At 45.1% G+C, this 20,213-nt stretch overlaps 1 long non-coding RNA gene and 1 pseudogene across 2 annotated transcripts in view; one reads left to right on the forward strand and one right to left on the reverse strand.

Moving 5' to 3' along the window:
* The window catches only part of LOC135228755 (uncharacterized), a 64,565-nt gene that overhangs the window by 5,854 nt on the left and 38,498 nt on the right, over positions 1-20,213 (forward strand). Inside the window, exons 2-4 of one of the 2 annotated variants that reach the window (XR_010319566.1) lie at positions 7,563-7,721; positions 7,900-8,014; positions 16,318-16,485. This is a non-coding gene — a long non-coding RNA (uncharacterized LOC135228755). The remainder of the gene's footprint in view (positions 1-7,562; positions 7,722-7,899; positions 8,015-16,317; positions 16,486-20,213) is intronic. The other variant, XR_010319567.1, reaches the window with a different exon arrangement.
* LOC100673935 (cellular tumor antigen p53-like) lies at positions 1,295-2,629 on the reverse strand (annotated as a pseudogene).

Raw genomic sequence — 20,213 nt, forward strand, 5'->3', positions numbered from 1 at the left:
TCTCTGAGTCCAGTAGGCTAGAAGTCCAAACTTGGGGCGCTGGTTTTAGGGGAATGCTTTCTTTTTCTGTCGGTATGAGGTATGGTGGTATGAGGTCCCCAACTCTCTGCTTCCTTCCCTTTCCTTTTTATTTCTTGAGACATAAAAGGTGGTGCAGGCCACATCCCAGCGAAACTCCCTTTACATTGGTTCAGGGAGGTGACCTGGTAAGGGTGTTACCATCCCACCCCACCCGTCTTTAACATAAAATTACAATCACAAAATGGAGAACAGTCACAAAACCCTGGGAATCCTGGCCTAACCAAGTTGTTACACACATTTTGGGGGGACATAATACAATCCATGACATAGGGTGAGAAGAAATTTAAAGTCTCACTAATATTTATTTTGATAGCAAAGTTTTATTGTAAAATAAGAAACAGATATAAAAATGGGATATAAAAAGAGGCGAGGAGAAGGGATACAGGCGAAGAACGCAAATGTGCCTTCCAGAGTGCAAAGAAATTAGACTCTGAGCATCTGGGGGCAGTAAGACGTGGTGGTGGGTACAGATGCCACGTAAAAGCTGGAATCCTCCAGGGAGTGGGATGGGGCGAGGTTTCCTTGTAGGTGCTGAGGTTTACCTGGAGGCTAGACAGGACGTGGCTAGGCCAGCAGAAAAGGGACTTGGGAACTCCCTCCCCTTAACTAGCTGCCCAGTCAATCCATCAACCAACAGGGACAGGGACCAGCACTCCCCAGAGGCCCAGTCCCAGATGCCATATGATCTAAGAAGGTTTTAAGGCCAGCAGCCTGGTGACTTCCAGCCCTCTGGGATCTTTGAGTCCTACACACATCATTTCATTAACCTCATGTCAAACCCCACGAGGTAGGTGGTGGGTGTCAGCATTTCACAGATGTGCACATTGCTGTCAGGAGGAGGGAAACACCTTGAGATAGTTTCCCTGGCTAGTCTGCTGGTGACCTAGGCTTCCAACCCAGGTATGGCCAGTTCTATGACTGGTTTTAAAATCTAATTCTTACATGCAGGAATGCTATCCTCTCTCTCCCAAGCATTGTTTATAGTAAAAACCTTAAAATCTAAGCTGCATTGTCCCAGCTGCCCTCATGCCCCCCAAATCACCAGTGTAGGCCAACATCTTTAGTGGAGGCCCAGACCAAGGTAAGTGAAAAGTTCCTGAGTGTTTTGGAGGCACACCTGTATGAAGCAGGGGTTCAAGCATGTGAATTTCAAAATGGTAGGGAAGGAAGGCAGGGGCAGGGTGTGTAAATGGGGGACAGGAAGTGAAGGACATCAGTCTGAGTCAGGCTGCTCTCTCTTGAACATAAGTTTTTTATGGCGGGAGGTAGATTGCCTTTTCTTAGACTTGGGAAGGCTGGATTGAGCCCTGTTCCCCTCTGGCTGCTTCCCAGCCTGGGCATCCTTGAGCTCCAAGGCCTCGTTGAGCTTTAGGAACATCTTGAAGCATTCATGGCCATGGATCTGAAGAGTGAAGTATTTTTCATCCAGTGGCTTCTTCTTTGGCTTGGTAGAGGAGCTGGTGCTGGTGGGCAGTGTTCGCTTAGTGATCCTTCCCGAGCCTGGCTCAGGGCAAGGCTCCCACTTCTTATGGAAATTGTCTTCCTCTGTACATCTGTGTCTCCCAGGACAAGTACAAATATGCACCTCGAAACTGTTGTGTCCCAGCGGATTACCATTGGAGTCTTCCAGTGTGATGATGGTGAGGATGAGTTCCTGCCCCCCATGCAGGAGCTGTTACACATGAAGTTGAAGTGGATGGTGGTAGTCAGAACCGACCTCTGGTGGCTCCTAGGGCACCCCACACTATGTCATAGAGTGATGGTGTCCTCCAAATACTCAGCATGCAGGTTTCCTCCCACTGGATAAGGTGCTGAGGAGGGTCTAAGCAATCGCTATAGTCAGAGCGGCACTCAAGGTGGGGGCAGTGCTTCACGACCTCCATCATATGCTGACATCTGGTAGATGGCCATGGTGTGAACACAGGTGCTGGGCGGGGGTGTTGAGGTGACCCACAGCTGCACTGGACAGGCCTTTGCCAGCTGGCAAAACAGCACGTTAAGTTCAGGGGAGTACGTGTAGGTGACAGACTTGGCTGTCCCAGAATGCAAGAAGCCCAGACAGAAGTGATAGGTGCTGGGTAGGTCTTCTGAGAAGGGACAGAGGATGACAGCGTCCAGGAGGTGGCTAGCGTAGGGGCTTCTGATATTCCTTGAGCCCCAGCTTGGCTTTCTAGCCAGTCTGCAGCATCTTCTGGGAGTAGCAGATCGTCTACTGCCTCTGCTGCTGGGGACAGTGAGGGGAACAGAACCAGCTTCTCAGGAAGGAGTTTCCCCAAGTATGAAAACGTCTCTTGACTCAGAGGGAGCTCAGTGCTGAGATCTGACTGAGGCTCCTCCATTGCAGCTCCAGGGAAGGCAGTCTGGCTACGGAACCTCAGGGAAGTGTGTAACCTTCTTGGGAAGGACTCTCCAAGTCCAGAAAGAAGGTGCCCCCAGAGCCCAGCAGCTAGCTGTGCCCAGGATGGTGGCTTCAGGCTTTTGACTCGTTAACATTTCTTCCAGATAGTTATGCATTATCTTAGAATCACAAAGTCATAGCTAGAAAGAATTCCAGAGATGGTTTAATTCAAACTTTTCATTTTATAGCCAGGAAGTTTCAATTCAGAAACTAGGTGACCTGACCAAGCTAACAGGGCTAGTTAGTGGCAGAAAACAAGGGGACTAAGACTGAAGCTTGGATCTCATCTGTATCTTCCAGTTCCCAGTGCTGCCTCCCTTCACTTGCCATCAGGACATAAAACATGCTTTGTCTGCAGGGCTGGGGCCAAGCAAATTCTCTGGGTAATTCCTTAATGTAGGATTTTAAAGGCACGTCATGAATAGTGTTGGGTTTGGGGAGAAAGTCAAGGTTAGACTTCTCTTTGCAGCTCATTCTTTTCTTCCCTGACTGAGCCCGAGCAGGATTTTTCTGTGCATCTTTGGGTTTTTAAAACTTTTCTGCACACCGTCTGTTTCCTGTAAGAAAAAACTTTGACCATCCCAGAAGAGCCCTTCCCCAATCACTTGTTCTTAAATTGAAGTTCCTGAACTCCCTAAAAAAAAAAGGGCTTATATTTTCAGAGGTCATCCATGTGGTAGCATGTATCTGAACGTCATTTTTCCTAATGGCCGAATAATAATAGTCCATCGTGTGTATGTTCCAGGTTCTGTTTATCATCCGTTGGTGGACACTTGGGTTGTTTCTGTCTTTTGGCTGTTGTGAATAATGCTGCCTTGAAAATTTGTCTGCAAGTATCTGTTTGAGTGCCTGCTTTCAGATATTTTGGGTATATACCTCGGAGTGGAATTGCTGGGTCATATGGTAATTCTATGTTGAACGTTTTGAGAAACTGCCAAACTGTTTTCCACAGTGACTGCCGTTTTATAGTCCCACCAGCAATGCCCCAGGATTCTAATTTCTCCACATGACTTCCTTTTTAATGCTATGTGTTTTATCCTGCGTTTAACACATCGTTCTGAGGAGGGAGCCCTTGGCTTCAACAGACTGCCAGAGAAGCCCACGGTACAAAGAAGACTAATAACGCTCCAGTCTGCAGTAGATTCTGGAAAACCCCCGGGATGGGAGAATTCTTGATTGAGGAGTCAAAGGCCTTCTGGTGGAAGAGGGTTGTGAGGTGGGGTATGGAAATTCCTGGTATTATTTTAATTTTTATTAAAAATACTTAAAATTGCTCACTAAATGAAGATACTCATATTTACTCATCTTAAATTAATAATGAATATGCAAGTATTGGAAACCCTGGTTGTATAGTGGTTAAGTGCTACAGCTGCTAACCAAGAGGTTGGCAGTTTGAATCCGCCATGCGCTCCTTGGAAACTCAATGGGGCGGTTCTACTCTGTCCTATAGGGTCGCTATGAGTCAGAATCGACTCGACGGCAATGAGTTTGGCTTTTTTCATGCAAGTATTGATTTTCATTTACCATTCCTTGCTCAATAAGTTATTGTTGTTAGGTGCTGTCAAGTTAGTTCTGACTCATAGCGACCCTGTGCACAACAGAACGAAACACTGCCCGGTCCTTAGCCATCCTTACAATCGTTGTTATGCTTGAGCTCATTGTTTCAGCCACTGTGTCAGTCCACCTCGTTGAGGTTCTTCCTCTTTTCTGCTGACCCTGTACTCTTAAGCATGATGTCCTTCTCTAGGGACTGATCCCTCCTGACAACATCTCCAAAGTATGTGAGACGCAGTCTTGCCATCCTTGCTTCTAAGGTGCATTCTGGTTGTACTTATTCTAAGACAGATTTGTTCATTCTTTTGGCGGTCCATGGTATATTCGATATTCTTCGCCAATACCACCGTTCAAAGGCGTCAGTTCTTCTTTGGTCTTATTCATTGTCTAGCTTTCACATGCAGATGATGTGACGGAAAATACCATGGCTTGGGTGAGACGCACCTTAGTCTTCAAGGGTGACATCTTTGCTCTTCAACACTTTGAAGACGTGCTTTGCAGCAGATTTATCCAGTGCAATGCGTCTTTTGATTTCTTGACTGCTGCTTCCATGGCTGTTGATTGTGGATCCAAGTAAAATGAAATCCTTGACAACTGCAATCTTTTCTCCTTTTATCATGATGTTGCTCATTGGCCCAGTTGTACTCCTACCTGATTTCACCAAGACATGTTCAAATTCACTTTGCTTTGTTGGAGATGACAACTGCGATTTGGTTTCCAGATATTCGGTGCCTTTCTGATTTATGACTTGGGAGTTTTTGACTCTTGTCTTTCACGTCAGTGATCCTACATCTGATGTTCTTCTCTAAGCACCTAGGACCCACCATCATCTCAGATGCAGGATAATTTACATGCCAGGAATACAAAAAGAAAAAAGCTTTAGATTTTTTTGTCTTCATGGCTCGCCACAGAAACCACTGTTGTTCTTCAGGGAACTCATTTATTTCCTTTTTCTGTTTGCTACCCCAAGCTCTCTCTTTTTCTAATTATCCCTGAATAGGAATGACTAGAGTTTGTATACATTGGAAACAAAATTCTGATTTTTGCCAGAAAGTAAAAAGAAGGAAATTTGCGTTTACATGATATTTTGGATACATGGGACGTAACTTTATTAGGGCTCACTGCATTTTGAAGATCATTTTCCTGAAAAATCCCTTGCTGTGTACCATGTGACAGCTTGCCTGTATTTAGTACTCTGGTGGCCTTTCTTGTTGAATTTCACCTTCTGGGACCTTTTTGGGTATGGACCAGAATCATATTTGTTCAGTGAAGCATAAAAGTACCCTTTCTTTACAAGGTTATCATTTAGTTTATTTAATGACAGAAAAAAGGTCAAATGTTTGCATTCTAATCCTACCACACCACTAAGTTACTGAGAGATTTTGGGGGCATCAGTGATTTCTCTGAATTTGATTCCTTGTCTTAGAAATAAGAGGGGGGGGGGAAGGGAGTGGTGGATAGTAACTCCTTAAATTCTTCGTATTCTCCAAACCCTGTGACTGTCAAATTCTATCTGATGCTCATAGTAAACACATCCTAGAACTGCTGGCTAGTTGGGGATTCATTTATAATCAGTTAAAGTGAGGACCAGGAAAATTATTCTTTATATCTGCAAATCACTTTGTGGTTTACAAAACTATTCTCTAACTATCCCTTTTTACTCTCTCTTCTGTTCCTCTGAGGCCAGCAGCATTGACATCACCTGGGAACTTCCCAGAAAAGCACAATCTCAGACCTCACTGTGTCCTCCTGAGTTAGAATCTACATTTTACCAAGATGCTGAGGTGATGTGCACGCACAGGGAGTCTGAGAACTGCTGCTTTGTCTCATTCTGAGTCTCCTAATACGGTCGCGATGAGTTGGAACCAGTTCACCAACACCTAAGAACAGTGACAACAGTGACCCTCAGAGGAAGACAGGGTATTTTACAGATGAGGAAATCAAGACTCAGAGTTGTTAAGAAACTAAGTCAAGGTTGCTGTGCTTGTGTCTTATCCAAAATTTCTTGCTCTAAACCTTATGCAGCCAGGATGTTCGTTAGATGTGAGGATAGCAAAACTTCATGTCACGTACTTTGGATGCGTGATCAGGAGGGTCCAGGCAGTGAAGAACATCATGCTCGGAAAAATAGAGGGTCACCCAAAAAGAGAAAAACCCTCAATCAGACGGATTGACACAGTGACAGAAACAGTGGGCTTTAACATAGCAACTATTGTGAGGATGGCACAGAACCAGGCAGTGTTTCATTCTGTTGTACACAGGGTCTCTGTGAGTTAGAATTGACGGCACCTAACAACAACAACAACACACCTAATGCTCTCTTCCTGATTGGGCTGGAGTCAGCCTTGTACAGGAGAGACTCCTGGCTGCCTAGCAGTCCATGTGGATAGTTCTAGCCAACTAGTGGCTGAGTTCTAGCCAGCAAAGTGTGAGTGGAAGTAGGAAGTACTGTGATCCATTTCTAGGGAAAAGAGACAAACTGAATAACACCCATGCAAGCTCCTCCATTGTGTTTTCCACTGCTAGCTGGCTTGAAAGGAGAGGACTCCCCAGAGCATCCTTGGTCTTCGAGGCACAGGGGAGATTGGTGTACCCACAGGCATCTGGTTGCAGCAGGGATTCATGCTCTGAACAAGGCAGGTGGTTGTCAGCTGTCCCCTGAGTGTCTGTGAGGAAAGCATGTTCCTGTTCCCTAGAATGCAAAGGTGGTTCAGTTCTGCAGCTGGACCATGGGGACCCAGTGCTTTCAGTTGTAAGGACTGGTAGGCACCAGTTGGACCCCTGTTGTGGGTGGCTAGGTGATGTGGGTGGAGCTACCAGTCCTCAGGCCCCTGATGTGGGTAGGTGAGGACCCTGTTTAATAGGCAAAGCAGTGTCAAACATCAAAAACCTACCTCTCCACCACACAGCTGAAACAGTTGAAATCACGTTTCGAGCAGGTACATTTGCAGTCTACCAACAAGGGCCTAATCTGAAATGGACCCACACAAGTCCCTGCAGGGGTTAAAGGTATTCGAAGTCTGCCTGAACAGGACCTGCTTCTGTCCTGAGCCTCCCAGCTTAGTGGAGCTGGCACATTATCTTTTCTCCCAAGGCCAGGGGAATGGCTCAGAGTACGCAGCAGGACCTGTCTCAGGCCCAGGGAAATCGACAGCCACTGAAGCCGGCTTGGGGGCTGGCGGTGTGGTAAAATAAGTGCAAGTACTTAGCTTTTGCCAAGAGTGCTGTTCTTCTCTGGTTGGGGAGATGTGAGTAGACTGTGCGGCCCGCTGTCTCTCCCTGAGGAACCCGCATCCCGTACGTTACCGCCAGCTCTGCTGTGGTTGTTCTGGGGAATTGTGCCTGAGTGGCGCTGGTTCCTGCCGAGTCAGGTCTGGCAACTCCTTGCCGCTTCTGAACCATCTCTCCCTCCGCCTGCCGCTCAGCTCAGTCCGATTTCTGAACTTTGCCTGTGATGTTCAGGGCTCCTACCTTTTCATATATATAAATGTCTCACTTGTTTTTTTTTTTTTGGTCTTTGTTGTAATAGGGATCGCTGGAAGCATCTAACTACTCCGCCATCTTGGCCCCGCCTTACCCCAGAGCAACCTTAGAAATTGTTTAGAGATGGCAAGACTGTTGTCAGCCTGGGTACCTGGATCACTGCATTGAGAAAGCCCACCACAGTGACGGGCCTGTCACCTGTCCGGTATGTGTACAGGAGCCAGAAGTAAACTTTTATAGAGCTTGAGACATTATATTTGTTTGGGTCTATTTCTTAAGTGCTTAGCCAGCTCTAACAAATACATTCGAGCAGTGACCTAGTACTTGAAGTCGTGGGTCTTTTGGCCTAATGCATTCATTCATTTTTTTTTTGTCTCTGGCAGTTGGTGATTGATCGATCGTGGTCCAGCATGCAGAAGTGAGTGTGTGGTGAAAAGCAGCAGAGCTGATGAGTTGTGAAGACGTGTGTTTGAAGGCTGCCACACTCCCTACTCCAGGGTAAGGCAGGGGCAGTGGCTGCCATTGTTACTCTGACTTTGCCAAGTCATAGGGACTATTGTCTCTCCAGCCTCTCGAAGTTACTGCAACGGGATGCCCTGCCTGTGAAGAGTTTCCAAAGCATCTATTGATTCAACTCATAGACACCATGCTAGTCAGTAATTGTGAAGAGAAAACCATTAGGTTTTGGGTGATAGGATGGAATTCATTATGTGCATTGAAATATCTCAGGCATTATTAGGGACTTCTTTGTATGAGATGTGATTTTCCTAGGACCAGGGAAGGGTTGTTGGGCCTTCCTGAGGTGTGTTGTCCAGAATGGAACCAGGTCTGATTGCCCTTTTCCTGTACCCTATCATGTTGTTAGCTCTGCCAGCTCACATTACCTCAACCACCATCCTCCTTCTCCATGGATCACTTTCCTTAACTATTCTTTCGTTAGTTACTTTTTCTAGAAAAGAAACAGCTTGCCAGAGAGTTGAGGATTCCAGGTTTGGTGGATAATAGCATTGGCAAAGCACATGGTTCTGCCAGTTCCGCTTTATCCTTCGTCACTGGTGGTCACATGTCCATTTATTCATCTCTTTACTGTTCCTAGTGATTCAGGTAGGGAGCCCTGGTGACATAATTGTTAAGCACTTGGCTGCTAACCATAAGGTTGGCAATTCGAACCTTCCCAGTGGCTCCATGGGAGAAAGAACTGGGAATCTGATGGCACCTAACAACAGTGAATCAGGCATTGGCATTGGGAACATTAATTATGACCAAGGCTGGCTTTGAACTGTCATTTGTGCTGAAGATTTCTGAGTCCAGAAGGAGAAAGTCACTGTTTGGTGTACCCTTCTGAGAGTCCAGGTGGAAGTCTGGGAAGAAGGGGTAGAAAAGATACCACATCTCTTTCCGAGCTCTCCAGCTTCTGTAGCTTGAACTCAAATCAGACTCCTTGAAGAGAAATTTACAACTAATAAAATCTAGGCAGAGCCAAGGGTGGTTTGGAAAGAGGGACAGAAAGTGAAAAATTAAAAAAGAAAAGTTGTATTCAGCTTGAAAACTGTTTGGAGTGTTGTCTTAAGCTTCCTTTAGTACTTTGGAGCCCTTAGTAGATAATGTCCCATTGCCAGCCTCAGACAGAGGGCGACCAGAAAGGCTGATGTCCTTAGATGCCTCACATGGCTCGGTAATAAATGTAATTTACTGAGCAAAACACACAACTAGGGGGTGTAGATCTCTGGAGATTCCCATCAACATACATCATTACTGCTCTGGAGTGACGCATGTGTGTGGGGATGAGTAAAGCAGAAAAAACGCAGCTGCAAGAGCATGTCATCAACCGAAGACTCCAGGTGAGCAGCCAGGCACAGGCAGACCACAGCTCAGGGGATGGAGGTTGCTAAGGAAAGGAGCTGGTCCTGCCAGGTTTTCTTAGTAAAAGAAAAGAGTTGGGCTTTGTGAGCTCTACTCGTATCCCTCTATGACTCTCTGTATCCTCTGTTTGAACAATAGCTAAAAAGCATAGCATGTCAGAAATAGCAGTAGACCGGCATGTGTAAATGCTGTCCAATGATAAAATTGTAGAGTAAGCCATTCTTTAACTATCAGTTAGGGGCCAAAGAACGTAATCCTAGAGATACCAGTAGACCAGAGTTTCTCAGCCTCAATGCGGTTGACATTTTGGTCCAGACAGTTCTCGTAGGGGGGTTGGGGGCGGTTGTTGGAGGATGTTTAGCAGCATCACTGGCCTCTGCCCACTGGATGCCAGTAGCACTGCCCCCTTCCCCAATCGTGACAATCAAAAATGTCTCCAGACATGCCAGGTGTCTACAGGAAGGGGGCAGGGGCACCAAAAGAGCCCCAGTTGAGTGACTACAGTGGGAGATACAGGAATTTAATCTTGCTCTGAGTTTCTCTGGGAGTGTATTTTAATGATTTAACCTCATCATGCCTCAGTTTCCCGACCTGTAGACGCAGTCTAAGGAAGTAATGGGCATAGTACTGTGTGGCAACTAGGGGGTTCTCTAAGTGCTTGGAAACAATACCTGCCTGCCCCCCACATTTCCAGGACCCAAAGATCACTCTTAATCTTTGTGATGGCAGTAAGTGAGGGGCAGTGGGAATTCGGAGAAGGGTGAAGGCTCAGTGGTGTGGAAAATGGTGAACAGTACCGGCATCTGAGTTTGCTTGAAGACATCCTGTCCTAGTTTATTGTGACAGTGTATTCTGGATGAAGGCCTTCTTTTGGAGAGGAAAGGAAGGGGAGGGTGGAGAAGGCAGGAAGGAGGCTGCTCAGACGAGCAGCCAGGAGAGTGCACTCGATGGGGCGATCTCGTAGTGTGAAAGTGAGGCATACATAAGTAGACCAGAGGACACAGAGAAGTAACCCCCAAATCAAAATATATTTTCAAATGACTGCTGATACAGAAGAGTTTTTGCAGGTAATTGAGGAAGACCAGAGACTGTTTGGAGAAGTCTCTTTGTTCTAGAGCCTTTACATTTCTGTCTCCTCTCTTTTGGAATATGGAAAAAAGATGTCTTCACATACGCTTTTGATAAACGCTTTACTATGATATGTGTGTTCTTTTGTTACTCTTCAGAAGTATGTGTTGGAAAGGTGACAAAGGCTGTAATCCTGATCCAGACCCGAGTGATCTGCATTATTTTGATAGAAAGCACCAACTCGACTCTAAGGCAGGGTCAGTGTGGGGATTAGACATAAACTATCCTGGCGGGCTTGCATTCACCCTTACTGTGCTTCTGGTCTCTGTAGCATTAGACACACTTACAGAGTTTCTGACAAATGTGGACAGATCTTTGATCTAATACGTGGAGAAGCCGTCTTAGACAGGTAGCCTTGTTTATTTATATTCTCTCTACGCTGCATTTGTACTACTCGGTGTTAAGTTTTTACTAGAAGAAAGGGCACTTCTGTGTAGCAGAAAGGGGACAGTGAGAGAAAGTATTTTGCTAGATAGGTTGGTGTCTTAGTCATCTAGTGCTGCTGTAACAGAAATGCCACAAGTGGATGGCTTTAACAAAGAGAAATTTGTTCTCTCACAGTTTAGGCGTCTAGAAGTCCAAATTCATGATGCTAGCTCCAGGGGAAGGCTTTTTCTCTGTGTGAGCTCTGAGGGAAGGTCCTTGTCATCAATCTTCCCATCCTAGGAACTTCTCAGTGCAGGGGCCTTGGATACAAAGGAAGCGCCCCCCTTGTGGTTGTGCATTCTTGGTGGTAGGAGGTCTCTGTACTCACTTCTCTCTTTTATATCTTGAAAGAGATTGATTTAAAATACAGACTATTTTTGTAGATTGAGTCTTGCCTCATTAACATGACTGCCCCTAATCCCACCTCATTAACATCCTAGAGGTAGGGTTTGCAACCCATGGAAATTCCATCAGATGACAGAGTGTTGGACAGTCATACAATACTGGGAATCATGGCCTAGCCAGGTTGACAAACATTTTAGGGGGGACACAACTCAATCCATGAGAGTTGGTGTTTGAATAGTTGAAGTTTTCATTCTAGTGGTACTCAGAGTGTGGTCCTAGCAGCATCAGCCTTACTTGGGAACTTGTTAGAGATGTAAATGATTGGGGCTCAACCCAGACCTCCTGAATCAGAAACTTGGGGTTGGAGCTCAATGATCTGTGTTTTAACAAGCCCTCCGTCATTCTGACGTATGCTAAAATTTGAGAGTGCTGCTCTTGTGATGCATGGTGAAATCTTATGCATAGTGTCTGGGTGTGTATGGAGGGCAAGGGTTAAGGAAGTGTTTTATCAGGTAGTCAGAAGATGAGTAAGATTGTCTTCTCACATACTTTTGGATTATTTTCCCAGTCCATGGTGTAAGCCTTTAACTATGCTGTCTAGTACACTAGCCACAAGCCACATGTGGCTATTTATATTTAAACTAACACGACTAAATACAATCAAGAAAACTTATTCAGTTGAACTAGCCACCTTTCAAGTGCTCAGGAGCCACATGTGCTTAGTGCTGCCTTATTAGAGAGCAGAGATGTAGAGCATGTTCATCATCACAGAAAGTTCTATTGGACAGCACTGTTTCAGCCTGTAATGACCCCTGTTTGACTCATACAGGGTGGAAACCCCCAGTTGGAGGATGGTGTGTTCTAGTTAAGTCAAAACCTCAACTCCTTTAAAGCAGAATTGAGTTTCGGACTTCTGTACCCTGGGGAGACTTTCACTTTGTAGTTGTATCTTGGTGAACTTTGTATCTTGTGCTGACATCTGCCTGGTATAGAAAGTGCTGTATGTCTCTGTCCCACATAACTGAGTGCACTGCTTCTAAAACATTTGCTCTTTAATCTGCTAAGCTGTCTCTTTCCATTTGGTCTCCCCATGCCCTGACCAGCGGTGGTAAAGCTTGTTTGTGCAGAACGTCTCTTTGAATACTGCCTAGAGCTTTATAAAGAGTCTGGAAGAGGTGGCAAGAGAATTTGACGGCTTCTGTTTCCCCAGCGTGGCTCAAAAAACTGTTTCGCAAGAGGATATTAATTTATAAACTTAATCTGTGAAGAGTTATCCTCTGAAGAATTAATCTCTAAAGTGAAATTTCAATAGATGTATTATACCACAGATTTAGTAATTAAGTCCTTTAGCAACATGGAGAAATTTTCAGTTGATACTCTATTGCTATTATCAAGCAGCTCATGTAGTGTTTAAGTGCTCAGCTGCTAACCGTAAGGTCACGGATGGAACCCACCAGTTGCTCACACGGAGAAAGATGGGGCAGTCTGCTTCCCTAAAGATTACAGCCTTGGAAAGCCTATGTGGCAGTCTACTCTGTCCTGTCAGGTTGCTCTGAGCTGGAATCGACTCGATCGCAGTGAGTTTGGTTTTGGCATTGCGATTATCAACAATAGCAATAATTATTTAGTTGCTAAGAAATTCTCCTAATTAGAACAAATGAAAAGATGTGGAAATGCAGTGTTTAAAAGATGAAATTGAAAGCTAACTGGGCCCATGGGAGGGGATATGAGAGTAAGAACTTTGTGTGCCTTTATCATTATTGCTGGAGGTGAGGGAAGGAGGTGCATAGAGGATCACATTGACCTTTGGACAGCCTTAACTTGACTGGTTCACTTCTGAGGGAGGATGTTGCTTATTCTCTTACTGTTCTCCTGTCTGTAATTTGCCTTTCTTACCCTGTTTTGTCTGCCCAGAATGTTGGAGGGGGCCCAGTATTTCTCAAGGAGGGTACATTGGCGTGATTTATCATTATGTGGAACTGTCCTGCCCATTTCGGACATTTAGCATCCCTGGTCACTTGATGCCCATGTTACTCCAACCTAACCAAGTCATTGTGTCAACCAAAGATATCCACCCCACCTGCAGTACACATTTCCAAGTGCCTGTGATTGAGAATTACTGGTTGTTAAAGAGATGAGCTTGGTGTCTTTTTTGGGAGGGAGAAGTGATTAGAGTTGGTGAAGGTGCAGGTGCTCCGAGGGGCTGGATCATTAATTTTTGACATGACCTGGCTCCAAAGAGCTGCTTCTCGCAGTGCTAGAAGTGATGCTGGGAGCTGATTTTGTTCTATTAGACTAGAAGAATTGTGTTCTGCTACTGCAAGACTTGGACCCAGAGGCTCAAAATCAACAGAGGCCTCTGTTACTGCCAGGGAGGGACCTAACTCAAGAGCAGGGAGATAGTTCCTGGTCTGGTGCCACTCCGGGGTGTGTCTGCACTAACACTGGTTGCTCATTCGTACTCTACTTCTTAGCCATTTACATGACATGGCGTTTCCATTTAGGTTTCTCTTCTGGGGTTTTTCTGCTCGTGCTCGCCATTCTTGCTCCTACTACCTACTGATGGTCTGTGTATGGACCAAAGTCCAAGAAAAGAATAGACCTGGATAGGTTCTGTAGTAGCTATCATCCCTTTTGGCCTAAGCTCTTAAACCAGGCAATCTTATGGATGCTGATACCTTCTCCTGGTCTGTCTTAGTCATCTAGTGCTGCTACAACAGAAGTACCACAAGTGAATGGCTTTAACAAAGGGAAATTTATTTTCTGACAACCTGGTAGGCTAGAAGTCCAAATTCAGGGCGTCAGCTCCAAGGGAAGGCTTTCTTTCTCTGTCGGCTCTAGAGGAAGGCCGTTGCCCTCAATCTTCCTCTGGTGGAGGAGCTTCTCAGGCGCAGGGACCTCAGGTCCAAAGGACAGGCTTAGCTCCTACTGTTTCTTTCTTGGTGGTATGAGGTCCCCCTCTCTGCTAGTTTCTCTTTCCTTTTATCTCGTGAAAGATGAATGTGGTGCAGGCCACACCCCAGGGAAACTCCCTTTACATTGAATCAGTGATGTGACCTTAGTAAGGGTGTTACAATCCCAACTAATCCTCTTTAACATAAAATTACCATCATACAGTGGAGGAAACCACACAATATTGGAAATCATGGCCCAGCCAAATTGATGCACACATTTTGGTGGTGGAGGGGGACATAATTCAAGCCATGACATGGTCCAAACATTTGTGGCCTAGGGCTACTTGCTTCAGTAACGGCTGTGGCCATGGCAGTTTTCCTAGAAGAGAGCAGTGGTAGGATAGACTGATGGAACATGAGACCCCTCTCCAGTGTAAACCAATAAACCAGTTGCCCTTGCATCATTTCTGACTCATGGTGACACCATGTGTGCAGAGTAGACCTGTTCCGTAGGGTTTTCAATGCCGTGAGCTTTCAGAAACAGATCAGCAGGCCTTTCTTCCAGGGAGCCTCAGGGTGGCTTCGAACTACCACCCTTTTGGTTAGTAGTCAAGTGCTTAACCGTTTGCACCACCCAGGGACTCTGCCTCCAGTATGTTGCTGTTGTTGGTCGCTGTCAAGTCGATTCTGACTCATAGCAAGAGCGTGCGTGCAGCGTAGAAATGCTCCGTAGGGTTTTCAATGCTGTGACCTTTTAGAAGTAGATCACCAGGCCTGTCTTCCAAGGCGCCTCTGGATGGGTTCAAACTTCCAACCTATCAGCTAGTAATCAAGCACATCAGCATTTGTGCCACTCAGGGACTTCTCTCTCTGGCATAGGGACCCTGAATTGTTAACTTCTGGAATCAATATAAATAGCATTTGTGGGTTATGTGCAGCGTAGAGAATTGGAAGATGATTCACAAAACTTACGTGCTCTCATGTTCAGTAGCAATTGGGGAAAAGCATAAACCCTTTCTTTTAATTGAGACGATGGGCTGCATCTCAGTATAGAATAGCAGGGAAATTGCTAGACTAGATGATTGGGACATGGGGAGTTGTATTTACCATATGGCTATCCTATTTTTTGCATCCGTCAAGTATGATTCTCTCAGGCACTCATGGATCCCACGAGAATAATGGCTAGGTGACTGTCTAAATGTTGAAAGACGTTTTGACATCTGTGACAATTGCTGTTCAACAGCTGGGTTTGTAAGATTCCAGTTCTGACAAAGAAAATATCTTGGCTTCTTAGTCTATAAATAAGTTCCATATTAATGTTGTCATTTCAGGGATTACTGTCTTAGAAAACATAGTTAATATGTTGTTATAGTGGGTTTTGTTCATGTGAACCAACGACTGAGTGTGACCTTACAAGGGAATGCATTATAATATCACAGAGAGCTCTGTCCTTATTCCTGGTTTTGTGTCAGGGTAAGAACGACGGTCCAGGTTCCACTGGGACCGGCACAGCTGTGAGCGGGGTGATCTGTGGCAGCACAAAGAGCTCATGATGTCGATGAATTCATTTAAGGCTCTAACACTGAATTCTTCTCACCGAGTAGCTGGATCCCGGTGGTACTGCACACAGAGAATCAGTCAGCGCTTCCTTAGAGGGATGGAGCTTTGTCGATTGGGAGTCAGCAGAGAAGGGGTGCAGCAGAGCTTCTCCAGCTGGTGGGTGAGGAGGAAGTGTAGTTTGTTACCCAGGGGTGGCCTGGGTCAGCTTTCTCACCCAGCTGCTGACTACTGAAGTGAAAAGAACAGAGGGGAATCATTTGCTCCAGTTGCTCTTCTTTCTCTTCTTGAAGATTCCTACACCCTCTATGGAATTAAAAAAAAAAAAAAAAAAAAACGAGAAGAGAAAAAAGTACAGAATTATGTATAGTTAATTTTAATGTATGTATGTATATATATGTATTTCTTTTGAATAGGAAGATTTATACAAAGATAACCATGTGTTGCCAGAAGATTAAAACCTTTCATTTTATTTTTAAATGAGCATTAATCTTGCAGGCTAAACTAGATAAAGGTAAAGCAGCTCAAATCTGTGCATATATAATTTTTTTTTGCAAAAATAAAACAAAATTATCATTGTTCCCACAGGATCAGGAATTAACTTGCAACAACCCTCGATGAAGATTCTGTAGCAGTGGTAAAGACATCTGCTCCCTCCACGATGTAAAGAGATCCTGAGAGATCCTGAAAGATGGCTGAGAGCCTAAAATTAAAATCCTGGATCCTTGAGTCATGTCCTGCCGTAGGCCACTCTCTGTGAGTCGCCTGAGGGATAAATGTGCACCAGGGGAAGGACTGTGGGTGCAGATGCTTGACTGAGGACCTGTGACTGAGCACCCCCCATCTAGTGAGCAGCCCCGCCCTTCCCATTAGGTGCGGGAAGGGGCTATGCTCCTTGGTGCTGTCTCTCCTGAGCCCATCATTGGTTCTTGCCTTGGACTTCCAAACAAGTAAAGCTGTGGCTGACTTAATGTTTTTAAATGTGACCCGTTCCTAGCACCCACCTCCTTCGAGGGGGCATCAGAAACAAGGAAGAAAGCAGGCAAGGGGGAGCATGATTCTCCTAGCTATCAATAGCTTTCCCTGTTCCACCAGAAAGAACTTTTATTGGTCACTTTTTTTTTCCCTCTTCTTATTTTATTTTATTCTTTTTTTATTGGAGGCTGTGTCGAGGTAACAAGGCTGGGAGGTGGGAAAGTGTGTACCCCTAGTTACTGGGTACTCTTTGTCCTGTTGGGAGCACCATGAAGTTTGCCTTCCCGTCCTCCTTATCTGCAGTCCTTGGTGGCTGAGTTCCAAGATGGCAAATCAGCCAGCAGTGAGCTGGTGTCTCTCCAGCTGAGTAACCGTGGCCCATTGGAAAGCAGTGGAGGCCACATAGAGGGAAAAAGGGTGAGGGTGGGAAAGCATGTATCCCTGGTTACTGGGTGCTCTGTCTCCTGTTGGGAGCTCTGTGAAGTTGCCTTCTTGTACTCCTTGTTTGCGTTCCTTTGTGGCTGTGGTCCAAGATGGCAAATGCGTGCTGCCTTAGCTGGTAGGGGACCTCCACTCTGTAGTTCTCCTTGTTCTCTGTCAGTTTCTTATTCCATTTGGTGCTTGATTGAGTTCTTTATTCTTTCATTTGATGCTTCGGCTTCCAGGATTGACATTTGTATCTGTTTTACTTAGTTTTTCTGGTCTTTGCTGCAGAAGGATGGCATGGCGCTTCTGTCTATAGCTTCATGTTGGCTCCACCTCTTTCTCATTGGATTTTAAGATTTTTTCAATTTCATTTTTAATTTCTTCGATTACCCAATAGTTTTTAAGTAAGTTGTTATTCAGTTTCCATGTTTTTTTTTTTTTTTTTACTGTTCTTTCTATTATTGATTTCTAGCTTTATAGCGTTATGATCAAAGAAGATGTTCTGCATTACAGGTATACATCGCTTAACATTCTTTCGGGTAATATCCAACTGCATACATGTCTGTGGTTCCATAAAGTTATAATAGAGTTTAGCAATCCCAATCACAGAACAGGATGTAGCAGATGTACTTTGCTGGGAATCTGATCCCTCTCTCACTAGCTGTCTGGGTCCCACATCTGCCCTGGCCCCGGGGGCAGAGGGGTGAGGGTCTCGGTGCCCATGTGTGGCTGCCTGTCCTGCTATATTCACCTCAGGCAGGGTGATGCTGCCAGAGCTGCTGAGGGGTATGCCCTGCTGAGGCCACAGCTCCAGTCAGTCTGGGCGCCCTACACTTGAAGCTGAGGCCTGAGGCTGCAGCTCCTCCCATTGTGGTTGGTCACCTAATTATTGGGCTCAAGGGGGTGGTAGGAAAAAGAATAGGAAAGGCATGTGGAGATGTGATGTAAAGGAGGGTGGGCAGGACTGGAAGAGTTTAAAGCCATTATGGGGGATGGGGAAGGCAGGGAGGAATGAAGGGGATGGAGCTGGCAGCTGGCTGGACAGCAAGTGCGTGCCCCAGCAGGTTGGGGGCCAGGTGTGTCTCCTGGAGACTGGCTAGTAGCCATGCAGGACTGACTACGGCAGAGCGAAATTTTTGCACAGTCCCTTGGTGTGGCTGGTGACCATCCTGTGTACCTCTCTCCTGTATATACTGTGGTGTTCACACAACATCCTAATCACGTAATGTCATATTTCACAGAATGTATTGTGGACATTAAGTGGTACATACCTGTACTTTGATGTTTTTTAATTTATTGAGGTTTGATTTGTGGCCTAAAATGTGGCCTATTCTGGAGAATGGTACATGCGCATTGGAGAAGAATGTGTACTGTGCTGCTGTTGGGTGGTGTGTTCTGTATATATCTACAAGGTCGAGTTGATTGATTGTGTTAATTTAGATTTTCTGAATCTTTTTTTTTTTTTTAATTTATTGTGGTTGAAATGAAAGTTTACAAATCAAGTCAGTCTCTCATACAAAAACTCTGCATATCTTGCTAGGTACTCCTAGCTGCTCTCCCCCTAATGAGACAGCAGACTCCTCCTCTCCCCTCTATATTCCTTGTGTCCATTTAACCAGCTCCTATCCCTTTCTGCTTTCTCATCTTGCCTCTAGACAGGAGCTGCCCACCTAGTCTGATGTGTCTACTTGAGCCAAGAAGCTCACTCCTCACCAGTATCACTTTCTGTCTTATAGTCCAGTCCAATCCCTGTGTGAAGAGTTGGCTTCGGGAATAGTTCCAGTCTTGGGCTAAGAGGTTCCAGGCACCATGACCTCCAGGGACCCTCTAGTCTCAGTCAGACCATAAAGTCATCTTTTGAGGAGAATTTGAGGTCTGCATCCCACTGTCCTCCTGCTCCATCAGGGATTTTCTTTTGTGCCCCCTGCCAGGGCAGTCGTCGGTGGTAGCCGGGCATCATCTAGTTCTTCTGGTCTCAGGCTGATGTAGTCTCTGGTTTATGTGACCCTTTCTGAGACCAACTGATGCTCTTAGATGGCTGCTGGCTAGCATTTATGACCCAATACGCCGCTCACCAAAGTGAAATGCAGAACGTTTTCTTAATATACTTTGTTATGCCAATTGACCTAGATGTTCCCTGAAATCATGGTTCCCAGACTCCAGTCCTGCTACTCTGGCCTTCGAAGTGTTTGGTTGTATTCAGGAAACTTCTTAGCTTTTTGTTTAGCCCAGTTGTACTGACCTCCCCTGTATTGTGTGTTATCTTTCCCTTCACTTAAAATGGTTCTTGTCTACTATCTAATTAGTGAATACCCCTCTCACTTCCTCCCCACCCTTATAACCATCAAATAATATTTTCCTCAGTGTTTAAACTTTTTCTTGAGTTCTTATAATAGTGGTCTCATACAATGTTTGTCCTTTGGCAACTGACTGATTTCACTCAGCATTATGCCTTCCAGGTTCCTCCATGTTATGAGATGTTTCATGGATTCTTCAGTGTTCTTAATTTTTAGGTAGTACTCCATATGGGAATATACCATTATTTATCCATTCATCCGTTGATGGGCACCTCGGTTGCTTCTATCTTTTTTCCTGCTGTACATGGTGCCGCAGTGAACATGGGTGTGCATATACTGTTTATGTGAGGGGTCTTATTTCTCAAGTATATATTCCAAGGAGTGGGATTGCTGGATCATTTCTAGCTTTCTAAGGAAGCGCCAAATTGATTTCCAAAGTAGTACCATTTTACATTCCCACTAGCAGTGTGTAAGTGTTCCAGTCTCTCTACAACCTCTTCAACATTTATTATTTTGTGTTTTTTTGATTAACACTAGCCTTGTTGGGGTGAAATGGTATCTGATTGTAGTTTTGATTTCCATTTTTATTTTAATAGCTAATGATCGTGAGTATTTCCTCATGTATCTGTTAGCTCCTGAATGTCTTTGGTGAAGAGCCTGTTCATGTCCTTGCCAGTTTTTTAATTGGGTTATTTGTCTTTTTGTTGTTGAGTTTTTGCTGTATCATGTAGATTTTAGAGATCAGATGCTGATTCGATTTTTCGTAGCCAAAAACTTTTCCAGTCT

Source organism: Loxodonta africana, chromosome 27, assembly GCF_030014295.1.
Source record: "Loxodonta africana isolate mLoxAfr1 chromosome 27, mLoxAfr1.hap2, whole genome shotgun sequence".
NCBI lineage: Eukaryota > Metazoa > Chordata > Mammalia > Proboscidea > Elephantidae > Loxodonta > Loxodonta africana.